The sequence below is a fragment of the Cyprinodon tularosa genome, unplaced genomic scaffold, assembly GCF_016077235.1.
Source record: "Cyprinodon tularosa strain WSP-4 unplaced genomic scaffold, ASM1607723v1 ctg613, whole genome shotgun sequence".
NCBI lineage: Eukaryota > Metazoa > Chordata > Actinopteri > Cyprinodontiformes > Cyprinodontidae > Cyprinodon > Cyprinodon tularosa.
This window is the reverse complement of record NW_024039356.1, coordinates 370,073-380,407: the sequence shown is the minus strand read 5'-3', so window position 1 is coordinate 380,407 and position 10,335 is coordinate 370,073. Positions and strand designations below refer to the sequence as shown.

Sequence of the window (10,335 nt, the reverse complement as noted above, 5' to 3'; positions counted from 1 at the left end):
GCGATATTACTCATCAGTTGTGAGTTCCCCAATCCAAAACATTGAGGTGATGTGCGAGTGTTACATAAACATTCAGGCTTGTAAATTTCCATCGCTTTTATTTCACAGAGTGTTTAAAATTTCCACACGAGTTCATAGAAAAAACTTGTTACACGTCACCAAAGCATGTCACCTTTTTAATTTTTCACAATAAAAATCAGCAGCACTATAGTAGGATGTTTGCAACAGTTTTTCATTTGTTGTTTTCACACCCTATCTGCCTGCAAGCCGCCATGCTCCATGTCTTCCCCCCTCATCCATCCAGGCAGCCGGGCAAACCAAACACGAAATGCAGCCAGACCAAGGCTCTGTGGCTCCCAGCAGAACCTGCTGTGTACTCTGCAGAGCAGTGAGAGTAAGAAACTGGTGTTTCTCCTCCAAAAATTTCCTGCTGCTGTTCGCAAAATTAGACACAATCGTCGGGCATCCGAGAGGAAGGAGAAACAAATTGTATAAACATTTCATAACAAATTCAGCAAAATGCACGAGGGAAAAAAAAAATCAGCTTTTTTTTTTTAAGAAAAAAATATTTGCACAAATGTCATCTTTAATATAAATAATTCATGGCACAAACTGACTGCTCTAGTACAATAATGAGGAAAACATACAGGGTTAAAAAGGGTCTGCATTTTATATTTAATATGTAACACAGCAGATCCAATATACAGTATGATTGGAATGTTGCACATGCCAAGAAAAATGTTACATGTTTGAGAAGACAGACAATGAACATCCAGCTGTTATACACACACTCACTCTGATGCTCTCTCTCACACACACACTGCAAACAGGGGAATCCGGCCTCAGATCACTGCCATGATTTGTCTGCCAAACAGCTGTAGAGACACAAACCAAAACAAAAAATGCTGTTTATCAATGATGTTAAGTCCTGCTAAATCTATACAGATGCACTCAAATTTACCTTCATCATTTTTTTTAAAAGACTTCATATTTATCTTCGAAAAATTCACCTTAAAGATCCACCTTAAATTTCAACATATTCAGACTGAGAAAAAAAATAACCCTGTGTAAACAACAAAATGTTCTAATTAAATTAATAGTGATAGCTATAAAATATATAAAAACGGCTAAATTTGTTTTCCAAATGTTTTCCTTTAACTAATACTTTCAGCAACGTTTAAGTAGCCACATTTTTGTTACTGGCTCTTTAAAATGGGAAATACAATAAAACATAGATTTTATGTACATCAAATATGTGTTGGTATAAGTCAACAAAGAAGACACACTAAAATCAACTTGACAATATGCATTTTCAGAGCCAAAATTGAAAAGCTGCTTTAAAAACTAGCAGGAGGTTAAGGAAGGTAAAAACAACATTTCATTGAATTGTTATATTTAAAGGTCTACAGTAAAGATGGCCACCATAACAGCCATCCCACCTACCATCACAAACAAAAACAGTTTGTCAAACCCCATCAAGAGCTGCTGTCTTTGTCAGATGAAGATAACATGGACATTTCCAGCAATATATTCTGCAGGTAAGCTTAGTGGGAAAAGCCAAATAACTTTATGTTGTATTTTTTACTGTTAAGGTTGAATATCATTTGTGGATTATTTTTTTTATTTCCCATCATGCATTTTCTATCAGAAAACTAAACCGGGTCTGTTTTTTTTCATAGTTTGTTTGTTTGTTTTTTGAGCAGGAGAATTATCCAAAACATAAAATGAAACATTAAAGTAAATGAAAACCAGCAACATAATTCATTTGGTCTTAGTTAATTTTAGCCCCAACAACTAAATCCTTTAGAAAGCCTGTGTGGTGAGCTGTAGAGAAGAGAGTGTTAGGATTCTAGAGGATCTATTGGAAGCAGTGATGATAATGATCCACCTAGTTTTATGGGTTATATGGGAGATTTCTGCTAAAGATTAATTATTATTTCTTAACAGAGATTATTTCCCCCCCTCTAAACGATTTACACAACAGCTCGAACTGGCTTTTTAGAGTATTTTATATTCAGGATGGTTCCTGTGCAATAAAGAAATAAGTCATCTTTAAACTTTTTCATATCTTTTTACCACAGATTCCAAATGATGTTGCATAAATAAAACGAGAGCTACAAGACCCAAAACAAACACAAAAACAGATGTTTTACTTTAAAAAAAATAGGCGATTTATAGGTTTCATTAAACAGCGCTTTTTTAAGTCTTTAAGTGTGTTAAACACATGTCTGCTGTGGTATCGACTGCAGACAATCATTATTCTTTACATTGAAACCTTGAAAGTTTCGCCCTGTCTTTCTTTACCAACCACACACTTTTTCCCACCCCTCGCCCCCCCCCCCCCCCCCCATACACACGCAAATCCACACACACACACACACACTTTTTATTATTATTATTTCAAAGTTAAACTGTAGAAACCAAATGGGAGACTTTTGTTAGGAATATTTAAGTTTATATTTTAAATGTTCATGATTTAAAGGCTTCAGGTTTCAGATTTCCTCCTAAAGATAACCCCCCTCCCCCTCCCCTCCTTGCGTGTTGCTGTCCGCTCCGCGGTGCTGAAACGCGCCTTTCAGTGCAATAGAAAGCAGGAGCGCGGAAAAACGAACCTGCAAATCCTCCATCCTCTTTTTAACTTCACTCAGCGCAGGTGGGCTGTGGCTGCGCTTTTTGTTTTTCACTTTTTAAACTAATATTGCAGAACCAGAAACACACACGAGGATAACTAAAGCTTAACGACTTGGAAAAATAGGCAGAAACACTAATTCCACATTTTCTTAAACTATAAAAAAAATATGGTCTGCTGTCGAAAGATCTCAACAACAGCAAAGTTTCATCAAAAATAAATACTTGTTGATTTGTTTTTATTTTATTTTATTTTTTCTCTGATCTGTGCAGGAGTTCCCAAAACCAGTCGGAGAATCGGTCACACCCTGCATCCTTTACGCAGGAGCCTAGGGCGATTTCGGACCTCCTTAACCTTTAATGTGCGCCACAAGTGGATTATTTACGCACAATGTTGTTCCTGTATGAAACAACCATCAGCTCCAACTTCTCGGCTCACCGAGGAGGACAAACGAAGGGAGCCGAGCGCAGCGTCTCAGGGAAAACCACAACAAACTTACAGACTCAGGTGTCACACTTTCTGATTTACAAACCTTCAGTGGTGTTTTATCCGACAGAGAACTGCGATGTGACAGCTGCTTCATCTGAGGACAGAAAAAGAGCAGCGCATGTATGCTTATCATCCTTCACAGATTTCTAGTCTATAGTTTTACCATAATTGGTGCGTTTTTGGAGCCTAACAGCTTCATTATAAATTATTAAAATACGACTTAATAGATACTTAAGTGTATTAATTTATGTATAATAAATAAAAACAGTGTGTTTGTGTGTGTCTGTAAATTAAATGAGGAAGAGAATAAAGGATGGTTCCTCGTGAGTTTTTACCTGAAAAGTGTGTCTCGTTTCATTTTAAATGTATACAATCAGCCATAAATTAAAGTTCATTATTTTTTGTTCTATTTAAGGATAAAACCAGTTGATACACACCTGTTGTGTGTGTGTTCAGGAGGCAGAGCTGAGTGTGCAGCTGCTCAGCATGATGGGGGGAGGACTGGTCTTCTGTGCTTCATCCTGAACACACAAACAAAAGGAAAACGTGTCAGCTGCTTTTTCCAAACAAGCTAAAAAGGACAGACTTACATCTACTGCTATGCTGATCCCCAGACATACAGCAACACACACATACACACACACGGAGCTGCTCACTCTGGAGACGCTTCTCACACATTCCCATTTCAGGTCTATAAATTCATACTAAAGCAAAACCACCAAGAAGCTGAAAACGAACTAATTCAAAGCCTCCTGACATGAAATAAACACAGATTCCTGTCAATCCATCCACGCTGTGCAGGAAACCGATTATGTATTGATCCAGACAGTTTTTGAGGAGGGTGCATGCCTTGCACAATTCACAATTAAATCAGTAATCTTAGCTGTATTTTTTCATATTGCTGCTAATGCCCATTTTACAGATAACTGTATGACCAGTAGGTTAGTTTGAATTTATCAGATTGTTTCAAATTTTCTATGAATAGAATTAGTAAAAAAAAAAAGCAGCATAGAATAAAATTTAGATATTTGCTTTTCATACTTGTATCTTAGAAGTTTCCTCTCTTGTCCCGCTTCATGTCTACCATTGAGACTAAATTAAGAGGAACATGTCTCAGAATGATTTTAGTGAGTCACCAAAAAGACAGTGCTTTGATTTACAAAACATATCTTCCAAGATAACTTTTTCTTTAAAAAACCTTAACATCCTTTGTGCGGGAAAGCTGAAAGTAAAAAGCTAAATTTTAGTGGGTGCATCTATTGGTGACTGAATGGAATAAATGACAACTTGGCCTGAAAACCAGTCTCTGTTACGACTGTCTAAGGATTAGATCCTCACCTCAATTTTTTAAAGATTCCTTTTGACTTCCCTATCTTCACTATTTAAATTGCAGCAAGTTAATTTATCCACTAAACATTTTTAGGCAGGTAATGAAGAGTCAGTTGCTAAAGAACAACATAAATTGACGAGGGAGGGTTTCCACTCAGTCATTTACATAAGAAAATTATATTTTTAGATATTATCGACATAGACTTTTCAGATTAAAACACCCTTTTTGATTCTTCTGCCATCAGATTTTCATAAAATCATCTGGACTCTAAATAGGCTGAGATTTTTTACGAATTTGCTAAAAATGTTAAGCTCCAGTTGTGCTTCTTTTATTTCTTTTTTCAAGATAACTGCACCCAAAAGGCAAAATTCCTCTTATTTATTGTTTTTTTTGAAAGACTCATTGGTAATTCCTGCTTACCTTTGATTTATAGGCCACCCTGGTGTGATGATAAGGGCATTTGGAAGAAAACAGGCCCCCAGCACCACATATTGTCTGCCATACAGTGGGCATGATGGGGGCTTTTCCACGCCATCATTTATGACAACTTTAATGTTTGTGTCCTATAAGGGAAGTTAATTTTAAACAAGCAGTTTACCAAAACTTTGGGACCTTTTTCTGTTTCCTTTTCCTCCTTGCTTCCAATATAAACACCTTAAATCCATATAACTATAACAATTTGAATTTGTTTTTACTTTCCCTATTTTTTTTAATCAAAAATGATAATATTTCATACTTTTTTGCATGCTTGTTTTTACATTCAATCCACGAGTCACGCCCATTTACCTTGCCTTTGTGAGATCAGACATCATGGGCGCTTTTGGGTCCTGCTCCAACTTGACTTTCCTGGTTTCGGGTGGTGCCCATGGAAATAAGGTGTGGGCTCGCCTCTTAGCTCACCCATCCTGCTACCTCCACCCAGTCGTCATCTGTCTTCATCCTGTTCCTCCACTTCTTGTTTCACCTGCTGCATTGGTAACTACTTCATGCCACCTCATTTTCCTAAAACCCAAAATATAGAAAAAAACACATTAAAGTCATGAAATCCATGGACTATTTAATACACACATAATCAAGGATAAAACTTTTTATTTTGAAAAAAAAAAAAAAAACATCAAAATGAAACTAAACACACTGCGTTGATTAATAAAAAAAAAACTTTTGTTTCACTATAAATCTCAAACTACTGACTTTTCCTTTTAAAAATTCACATATGCAACCAAACACTAAATTTAAAACTTGGATTCATTTTATGGGTAGACTTCTTACAGTTGCACATCAGCCTCTGCAGCACAAAGCTTCCAATACAACCAAAGATCCAGCAGAGCCGGCCTTTATTACCACATTTGTAAAATGAACATAATTCATAAAACCAAACACAAGATAATGCAGATGTGCTGAGTTTGCATCATTCCCACCCCTCACGCTGTCCATCCCTTGCCAGATTATCCTAGTTCTAACTACTGTCTGCAGATATGCTGTGTGGATTCTCATAACGTCCTATAATGTCCTGGAGAACCAGAGGAGACCACCATTCCTTTCACATGTGAGCCTCCGAGATCTTTCAGCCTGCTCAGGTCCATGCAACCTCCTCAATCTGTCCCACTTAATAGTTGCTCATTGCATTCCCACTACTTACTTCCTGACACTGATCCACCTGAGGACTAAAATAAGCCAATATTCTCGGATTAAAATCAGCCTCATCTTTACTTAAGGAAAGTCACCAAAAGTGACTAAACATTACAGCAGATATATGCTGAAAGTTTTTGAAAGTTGTGTGGGCTTCGGTAAAGAAAATCTAACACTTTTTGACTTCCAGACACTCCAGGGTTGTTATTTTCTTTTTTAGTTTTTAGTCCTTAATTAGTGCCATTAATTAATTTAATCGATGTCAAAACGTGCTTCCATACACACAGTACCTGCAGGTATTCTTTGAGTTTTTACATCCGGTGTCATATCTACAGCATCAAAGCTCTCTGTAAATTCAAACTGCAAAGATCATCTTACACAGAAAACGAATAAATAACACAAAACAGAAAGTTGTGTTAACGAGCAGCTGAAATATTTCCCTCACAGCATTTTTCTCACACATAGAAACAAAGAAATAGTCCCAGGATTGTTACGTTTACAGTTCATGCGCATCTTTGCTATAAATGTTAAGATGAACTCCACGTGGTTTTAATGCACAGCTGAACTTCTGACGACAGAAAACTGCTTAGATTCTCACCTATTTGTCAATTTCATACATTCATGTATATTCATTTCAAAAAATGGTTCACAGCTTTTTGTTTTGGTAAGCAGAACACTCACACACTTTCTCAGTTTAAGGGACTTTAGTTGGGAGAGTTTTGTGACAGAGGTTAAATGTTTTAGATATTTTGTTTGTATTATTTAATTTTAGTTGGTCAATGTTAATTCGATTTAAAAACAAAACAAAAAAAGAAAATGATCTGAGTGTGTGTAAATATTTTAACAATCATTTGTTTTGTTTTGTGTTTTTAAACATGTAAACATTTAATTACCACTTTTCACAGTTTTTATGTGAGATAATATCACATCATCCGGTGTGGTTCAACATTTCTTAAGCACGATCAGCAAATTAGGAGCTGCTGCATTTGCCTGAAAAAACACACAAATCTTACAATTCATGCAAAAGCTATCTGCCTGTGCTGAAAAATGTATTTTACCACACAAAATTAGAGACAATTTTCAAAAAAATGCACGCAAACCTGTTAGATTGTCATGCAACATTATAAAAACTCCCAGAATCTAAATTATAAATGGATACATTCTGTAGAAGAAAATAGAGTAAAGTGTAGCTTTTGTGTTTGATTAACATTTGCGTTAGTCATGCTTAAAATGTCAGTAAGACCCAATAGCATCTAATCCTTTCTCTAACTCTGTTAGGTCAACATGTAACATCCCAGTCAGCAGGTGCAAACTCTTAAAAATACATCACACAAACATAAAGAGGTTTCCAAAAATATACCTGCACCTTTAATTTTTTTTACTCCTTATCAAGTCACAACCGCAAACATTGAGGAATTTCGTAAGATTTCACACATAAAGAGGAGAAAAGTAGTGTTTGCATTCAGCCTTTCTCGACTCAATACTTTCTTTACATAATAAGAGATGGAAATTTTTTCAAGTTCTAGGCTTTCAAACTCAGTCAGATAAGACAGGAAGGATTGGGAATAGGAATGCTTTATTTTTCTCCACAAACTTACACTATATTGCCAAAAGTATTTGCTCACCTGCCTTGACTCACATATGAGCTTAAGTGACATCCCGTTCCTAATCCATAGGGTTCAATATGACGTCGGTCCACCCTTTGCAGCTAGAACAGCTTCAACTCTTCTGGGAAGGCTGTCCACAAGGTTTAGGAGTGTGTTTATGGGAATTTTTGACCATTCTTCCAGAAGCGCATTTGTGAGGTCGCACACTGATGTTGGACGAGAAGGCCTGGCTCTCAGTCTCCGCTCTAATTCATCCCAAAGGTGTTCTATCGGGTTGAGGTCAGGACTCTGTGCAGGCCAGTCAAGTTCATCCACACCAGACTCTGTCATCCATGTCTTTATGGACCTTGCTTTGTGCACTGGTGCACAGTCATGTTGGAAGAGGAAGGGGCCAGCTCCAAACTGTTCCCACAAAGTTGGGAGCATGGAATTGTCCAAAATGTCTTGGTATGCTGAAGCATTCAGAGTTCCTTTCACTGGAACTAAGGGGCCAAGCCCAGCTCCTGAAAAACAACCCCACACCATAATCCCCCCTCCACCAAACTTTACACTTGGCACAATGCAGTCAGACAAGTACCGTTCTCCTGGCAACCGCCAAACCCAGACCCGTCCATCAGATTGCCAGATGGAGAAGCGCGATTCGTCACTCCAGAGAACGCGTCTCCACTGCTCTAGAGTCCAGTGGCGGCGTGCTTTACACCACCGCATCCGACGCTTTGCATTGCACTTGGTGATGTATGGCTTGGATGCCGCTGCTCGACCATGGAAACCCATTCCATGAAGCTCTCTGCGCACTGTTCTATAGCTAATCTGAAGGCCACATGAAGTTTGGAGGTCTGTAGTGATTGACTCTGCAGAAAGTTGGCGACCTCTTCGCACTATGCGCGTCAGCATCCGCTGACCCCGCTCCGTCAGTTTACGTGGCCTACCACTTCGTGGCTGAGTTGCTGTCGTTCCCAAACACTTCCATTTTCTTATAATACAGCTGACAGTTGACTGTGGAATATTTAGGAGCGAGGAAATTTCACGACTGGATTTGTTGCACAGGTGGCATCCTATCACAGTTCCACGCTGGAATTCACTGAGCTCCTGAGAGCGACCCATTCTTTCACAAATGTTTGTAAAAACAGTCTGCATGCCTAGGTGCTTGAATTTATACACCTGTGGCCATGGAAGTGATTGGAACACCTGATTCCAATAATTTGGATGGGTGAGCAAATACTTTTGGCAATATAGTGTATTTTAGGACTCGGTTCTCGGATTGAACTAAATTGTTTACTGCAAAAAACGATCTAGAAATCAGTAAAAATGACTTAAATTAAGTGTATCTACCCTTAATTCGAGCAGGTAAATACAATGATTCGCCAATGGAAGGAGCATTTTTACCCTGAAAATAAGAATTTTAGATCATTTGGACTTGAAATAAGACATTGCAATCGTTTTTTTCTTATTTTAAATGTAAATGTTCTTGTTCCAATTAGCAAAGTGTCTCACTTACCTCCTCAATTCAAGAAAAAATGCTCTTACTTTAAGAAAAAAAGGTCTTATTTATATTTCATTTTTTGCAGTGTTTCATGAGATGAAAAAAGCTTAATTCCAGTGAAGCTCTGGTTTAAAGTTAAGAATCCTTTTCCTGCTGGAGACGCTGAGCCTTTAGTCCCAGCTCTTATCTTTAGCTCTGTCCATCTCCTCAACACGTCTGACCAGCTTCCCAATCTTTGCTGAAGAACAGAAACCCCACATGGTGATGCTGCCACCACCGAGCTCCATAATGATATTACACACAGGAGGGATCTAGTTAGTTATTAGAGGATCCGACTGTTTAGGTTTTAACTAAGGTTAACAGATTCATATTTTCAGATTTTAATATGAAAATGAATTGATTTTATTCTCCTTTCAGAACACAACTCATACCCAGTTTTCAGTTTGACAAAAAAGAAAATCCCAGTAAATACATTGAAGTTTCTGGAAGTTCACTATTTGACATACAAAGATATTAAGAGGTAGGAACATTAAATGGATTCATCATTGTTTCTGCGAGGAAGTAAAGGAAACATTGACATATAAAAAGTCTATTGATGAAAAGTTAATGTAACTATGATTCAGGTTTTATTTTAATTATGTTTCCAAAGCAAACATCTGTTAAAAAAAGCCCAAAGTAAATAATTTTCCTCAGGTGAACGTTATGACTGCACCACTCATGTTCATTAATGGACAACCTTCCAGACAAAACCTAAAAAAGTCTCAGATTTATTCAAAAAATGACAATGCAGCCTTTGATTTGTGTGTCAATGAAAAATTATTTCATAGATAAGTTAGTTGAGAAATAATACACTCAAAATAATTTTTCAAAGCGTGAATACTAACACATTATGAGTTGAGGTAAAAACACTCGACAAAAACACCTTAAAGAAACTAAACTGTTATGAAAGAAAAATACTGAACTAAAACTTTTCATAGAACTTTTTAAGTGAGGATGATTGAAATGAAAACCATTTAAAACTTAATTCTTTCTCATTTAAGATTGTTGTGTGTAAAGAAAAGTTTTTTTTACCCCAGTGGATAATGCATCACTGGGAGAATAATTATAACCTTATGGTGAGGATTTACCCCACAGATATTGTTGCAGTAAAAGAAAAAAACCTAATAAA

General features: G+C 37.1%; 1 long non-coding RNA gene across 15 annotated transcripts in view; it reads right to left on the bottom strand.

Annotated features, from left to right (window-relative positions):
• Positions 1–81: 81 nt before the first annotated feature.
• The window catches only part of LOC119798179, a 46,163-nt gene continuing 35,909 nt past the window's right edge, over positions 82–10,335 (bottom strand). For all 15 annotated transcript variants that reach the window (XR_005282679.1, XR_005282680.1, XR_005282676.1 and 12 more), the window contains 4 exons: positions 5,235–5,450; positions 3,556–3,639; positions 3,162–3,212; positions 82–875 (listed from right to left, as the gene is read on the bottom strand). This is a non-coding gene — a long non-coding RNA (uncharacterized LOC119798179). The remainder of the gene's footprint in view (positions 876–3,161; positions 3,213–3,555; positions 3,640–5,234; positions 5,451–10,335) is intronic.